We start from the raw sequence: 6,000 nt of genomic DNA, 5'->3' as shown, positions 1-6,000 counted from the left end.
AAGTTCACTTTGTTTGGCAGAGGAGTCAACGACATTTTTATGTTTTTTGGGAGGTTGATTTTTGTTTTGCGTGTTCGGACAAGAATCACAACTTCCTCCGCTTTTTACTTTACATGCATAAGAGTGAGTTTCGTTAAAACTTCTCTTCTCTTTTAAAGTATTGACCTCCATCTCTGCGCCAAGATCCTCAGCCATTTTTCTGAATTGTACAGTGAAACTGATGCTGATTTCGTAATTTAATATTGTCTTGTTGCACTACCAACGTCAATATTTATTCAGATTCGGCAACTATAAGCAATCTATCAATAGTAGCTAGCAACTTTATGGAATTTACATGTCCATTTGTGAGAAATACCCGATTTGTTTCTCAGCTTAGAGAACCACGACTTTCCACGGTGCCATCTTGGAACTCCCTCATCAGTTACGCTTTCTTCAACGGTAGAGCCACGGATTCAGCAGTCACACTCCAGGTAAGCATTAATTAAAATGTTGTCTGAAGTATTTTCTGAGGTAATTTGTCCGTTAAAATTAGCCAAAATTATGGTAGACAACTTAATTGGCCTAAATTTACACCCATTTTGGTGATTAATTTAAATAGGAGTGTATTACTTGTTTCTGTTCAAAAGATAAACAGATTTAACGGCCTGTTGGCCTCCTCAGCTAGTTAGGGTGGCAATGGAAACGTTGCTTTCTGAGGGAAATTATTCGTTAAAATTCGTGAAAAATGTGGATGGATCAATTAATCGTAATTAATTAACACCCATGTTTGTTTTATTATTTGTGATTTATTACTGTATTACTCGTTGCTGTTTCACAATAAATAGATTTTGTCACTCAAGTAAATTGAGCGGGAATTCATCGGAACCACTTTAAGGCTCTGTGCTGGGAAGAAATTTTCCAATTTTCCAGTGCTCTTGAACGTGTCATAACAGACTGTGCGCGCGAAACAGACAAAGGAGGACAGAGACGGAGAGGAGGCATAAAGGCTGATACTTCTGCGTCGGACCTACGCCGTAGCCTCTGCATCTGTTTGGAGTTATAGTTCTGCGTCGCCGCTAGTTGGCAAAGCGCATCAACAGAAGAAGACGTTTGTTTACCTTGGTGCTTGCGAAGCGGTGCATAGATCGCAACTTTTGTTCAAACTTGAGTTAATTAACATTTATTGGAATCTCTATTAAATATCTCTGTCACGTTTTGACTTACATTGTTGTTATATGGATATTATTGTTTTTATTATGAATGTTTTTAGATCGCTAGATTTTTTTTATGGTTTATGAGCTTCTCTGTTCAACCCGTTTGTATGTAATAAGCCTCAGCACTTTCATTAAAAGCTTTCATAAAATGCTATTACATTCATTCCTAATGAATGTGAAACTACTGCAGATATATGTATCATCCTGGGGAGGGTCTCTGGTTGCACAACGGACAAATCACAACTGTTGCGGTCCATGTATTGTATACGCGACGCGTATTTACATTTGGTTACATTTTTGGAGAGGTGCACGTCAGGCTACGGCGTAGGTCCTTATTTATTATTTACTTTATTATTGTTTTCCTTTTTGGTGTGGGTGTTTCCAAAGAAAATCACATTGTGTTCAGGTGGTGAATATGTATTTATTTTAATGACGCCCCCCCCCCCCCCCTTTTTTTTTCTCCTACAGTGTCCCGCAGCTCCAGTTTAACTTGTTTAAACAAATGTTATAAGCAATAATGCAGATAAATACTTCATTATTACTTCACCTCATGTCACTTAATATTTTTCCTTTTAGCAGATGAGCAAGTTGATTGCAGGCCCTTCAATGAAATGCCACTAGATGGAAGAAATGGTATGTATATCAGTGTAATAAGATTTATATGTTAAGTGTTACATGGATTCAGGTTGACACTTAATCAAATTGTCATTGTCTGCCTGTAGGAAGTACTGGTAAATGTTGCCGTTGCCATTTCCACACTGGCCAACTGTATATCAGAAAAGTAAATGTAGTTACTTGCTAATCTGGAAAGTAACAGTCATTTTATAGCAACATTACATGGCATGGCAACAAATAGCCACCAAGATTCGCAATATTCAAAACATGATAAAAAAAACCTAACGGTAATGTTTTTTTTCCCCCCTTCATTTTTCCCTTTTTGTAGGCCCATCAGAGGGACATTTCTTAGGTTCACTCACATATGGTAAGAATGAATTTCTGCCAATTGGTACCTGCGACAGGTGTTGAATATTAGTTAAAAAAATTTCTTTGTTTTTTTAATTAAAGGTCAGAGAATGAAATCTCCTTAATCAAGGCAGATAATAAAAGGCAAGTAATTAAAGAATTTACAAAATATATATCATAACATCTGAAAGTTAATACAATCTTTTTCTTTTCTTTTTTTTATTAAGCTGCAACAGTAAAAAGTAGAATGCACTAAGGCAGTGATTCTCAACACCAGTTCTCAGGCCCTCCCTCCCAGAATGTTTTAGATGTCACACTAATTAAAACACCTGATTCAACTCATCAGCTTGTTAGTGTGTTAAATAGGGAGATATCTAAAACATTCTGGGAGGGGGGCCTGAGGACTGGAGTTAAGAAACACTGCACTAAGGGTTATGAAAACTTAAGGCTGTGTAACGGAGCAGTTGTTGACATATTGTTCCTTTTTTTTTTTTAAACTGCTCTCACTTTCAAAGAATTGCTTGTTCTAAACAGACAGAAACACTGGCTGAACTAGAGTCTGAAGTGAAAGAACTCTGTCTAGAGGTCCAGGACAGGGTTGCACCAGCGGTGCGTAAGTTCTCAGGTAAGTTAGGACGTAAAGCTCACACTAAGGGCTTAGTTACAAACTAACTAGTAGTTACTAAGTCAGTGCTTAATTCAGTTGCACCACCTGTTCAAAACCTGTTGATGCTCACTGACCCCACCCATGGGTTTGACTTTACCTTGCTTAAATGAGTTCACATTTAGTATATAGTGTGCTGTTCATAATGTTGCAAATTATACATCTGTATAATTTGTCGACATTATTAGCATTTTCTTGAGTAGACTACAAAGTGACATCAGTTCTGGGTGGGTATGCACATCAACATTAAGGCAGGACTTAACTAGTAGGTCGTAAGCTCTCCGTAAAGTGATGCGTAGTCACACAGAATGACTTATTTTTTTTGTAATCCAATCAGCAGCCTTCAAATTGTTAACAGGAACCGCGCACATCATTTCAAGCTGCTGCCTTGCGTGAACTGTCAAAACAAAGATGTACAAATTTATATTAACACATTACACATTTAATTTAAAATATCTTTCATAGCCTACACATGGAGGACAAAAGGAACAGGAAGAAAAATTTCAGTCACAAAGAAATTCTAATTTTAATTAAGGGATATAAAGTGAACAAAACAGGCCTTGAAAGCAACCTCAGCTCCACTGTCACAACCCAAAAAAAGGCAACATTTGGCAGGACATAACGAACAAAATAAATGCAAAAGGCTGTGAGCAGCGGGAGATAAAAGAAGTGAGGAAGTGGAGTGACCTTAAAACCCAGGCATTTGAGGATTTCCCTCACACAAAGTATGTCCCCACTGGAGGTGGTTCGAGACATGAGCCTAGCCATATTCAACAGTCATCCTTGAAATACTTCGCGATAACTCACCCACCGTATGTGGAATCGTTGGAGTTGAAAGTGGAAGTGAAGCCACAGATGACATTGATCCAAGTATTTACATGTTGTTGTTGTTGTTTTTATTTTTTATAATTGTTATTATTCTAATGATTCTAATTAGTTAAGTTAAAAAGTAAAAAGAGGGGTGGAAAGCGCGTTCTTGTTTATCCATTGACGGGTGTTGTTTTTGCACAAAGTCAGCCAACCCAAGCAACAGATCTGCCTGTCCTTCATCCATACCATCTAGAGAGTACACAAGATAAAGAACCGCCACCTTCAGTAGAAAATGCAAGGAAAAGGAAACGTGAAAATGAGTTGGAAGATGACATAAACGCCAGCCGCTGTAAGCTTCTCAAACTGGAAAGTACGAAAATGGAAGAGGAGATCTTGAGAATTAAAATTGAACATGAAAAGCTAGAACTAGAAAATGTGAAATTAAACCTAGAAATAATTAAATTACAAGAGGAGTTAAAGTCTCTTGGCTACTCCAATATTGTTGAAATATAATCTTCATATTCACAATTACATTGCCATAGGCTGTTTGTTCATGTAAAGGTTAAAGTGTGAAAGTGCTTAGGCCTACTGTTTATTATTTTGTTTAAATATATTGTTTACAGCACAATATTTGTTTTACTATTTATTATTGTTTTATTTAAATACAGTATATTTTATGTTTATAATATTAATTTGTATTTTCTATCACATGAAGAAAAAACATTTGACAAGACTGAGTTTTTATTTTCAACTAAACGTATGTTTTCCAGACTTTCATAGAAATAAATGGATAGTTATTTAAGTTTACGTCATGGAACATACAACTGAGAGATCATTGGATATAATTTACGAGAGAGATGAGTTGTACAAATTGAATTGAACAATGAGTGAAGTTAATACGTTTAATTCATTAAAAATTAATAAGAATAATGCAGATAAAACAAATACATTAGTTATTGAAAAGATCTTTGAATTTATTGATTTATTGACAAATATTGTTCTATAAAAAGGATAATTCTGTGGTTTGGTGGAGTCTAAGTGAAATTATTTTGTGTGATGAAACGCCTGACGGTTACACCCTCTTGCACTTCTGGGTCTTGCATTTGTCTGTATTGCTCTTCCTGCGGGACCTCCACCACCTCTTCACCTCCCAGATCATCAACTGGTATCTTCCACAGCATGGCCAAATTATGCAATAAATTGCATGCTGCTGTCACCTTTGCTGCTCTCTCTGGCTTCATTGCAATTCCTAGAGAGGAAAATTGATTTGTAGGCATGTGCGACTTCATCTAAGATATTAGCCATTCCTAGTCTAAATTAATCAAAATAACAATCTACTGTCACATACCCCTGTGGAGGCATGACTACCTCCTTTTTAACACTCCAATACTTCTTTCCACTGTTGCCCATGTTTTGGTGTGTGTAGAATTGAAATTTTCCTCTACTTGTGTGGACGGGTTTAGGTATGGAGTCATCAGCCACTTTTTTTTTTTTTTTTTTTTTTTTTTTTTTTAGTGGGTAAGCAGAATCACCTAGCAGCATGCCAAGATACTCCGCAGAATCAAATTTCTCCCAAATGTTCGATCTTCTCAGAATAAAGCTGTCATGCTTAGATCCTGGCCATCTAACGACACAATTTAAAAACATAAACTGGGGTCACAGATGACTTGGGTGTTCAGTAAATGAATCCCCTTTTGATTCACAAAAGCATCCTCTGGGTGCTTTTATCCTGATTTGTGTCCCATCAATACAGCCAAGTACATCAGGGAAACCGGAAGTGGCATGGAACTTTTGCCTGTTTGTGTTTTGTTCATTTATGCTTTGCATGCACACGTAGTTGTTAATGTGGTGACACAGGGCAAGTGACACCCTGCGGACCACTCTACATACAGTAGATTTGTGAATTTGTATGCTGTCGCCTACTACGTTTTGCATTGATCCAGTGGCAAAATAACATAACGCAACGTACGCTTGGAGAGAGTGCGCCATTTTCGGTCTGTTTCTTGTTGGATATCAGTTGATATCAAGTCAGTTATCTGCATTATTCCCTCTCTTTTAAACCGCAAATGAGCATATGTCCACATCATCATGAATATCCAAAGGATGATGTCTGTCTCGTAAAACTCGTCGACGAACTTGCGGTTCATTTTCTTCATTATCAATGATAATCTCATCGATCTGGCTGCCATCTCATTCCATCCATTCGTTATTCATGGGCTAAGGCTGCTGTAAATATTTAGTTCATATGTAGGGTTATGTCCTACATAAGTTTAATGGTGCAACGCTCAAATATTTAGTAGTGCGTAAATTGTGACTTAGTGCCCATTTACGCAACAACTAGGCTAAGTTTTAACTTATGCAAAGCTGTTG

General features: G+C 37.0%; 1 long non-coding RNA gene across 1 annotated transcript; it reads left to right on the top strand.

Annotated features, from left to right (window-relative positions):
- The first annotated feature begins 1,713 nt into the window (after nt 1-1,713).
- Nucleotides 1,714-2,303, top strand: LOC127444984 (uncharacterized). Its single transcript, XR_007897910.1, has 4 exons — nt 1,714-1,826; nt 1,916-1,974; nt 2,137-2,175; nt 2,259-2,303. It is a non-coding gene; the product is annotated as an uncharacterized LOC127444984 (long non-coding RNA).
- The last annotated feature ends 3,697 nt before the right edge of the window (nt 2,304-6,000 follow it).

The sequence above is a fragment of the Myxocyprinus asiaticus genome, chromosome 8 (genome assembly GCF_019703515.2).
Source record: "Myxocyprinus asiaticus isolate MX2 ecotype Aquarium Trade chromosome 8, UBuf_Myxa_2, whole genome shotgun sequence".
In the NCBI taxonomy this organism is placed as follows: domain Eukaryota; kingdom Metazoa; phylum Chordata; class Actinopteri; order Cypriniformes; family Catostomidae; genus Myxocyprinus; species Myxocyprinus asiaticus.
This window is presented reverse-complemented; position numbering and strand designations above follow the sequence as displayed.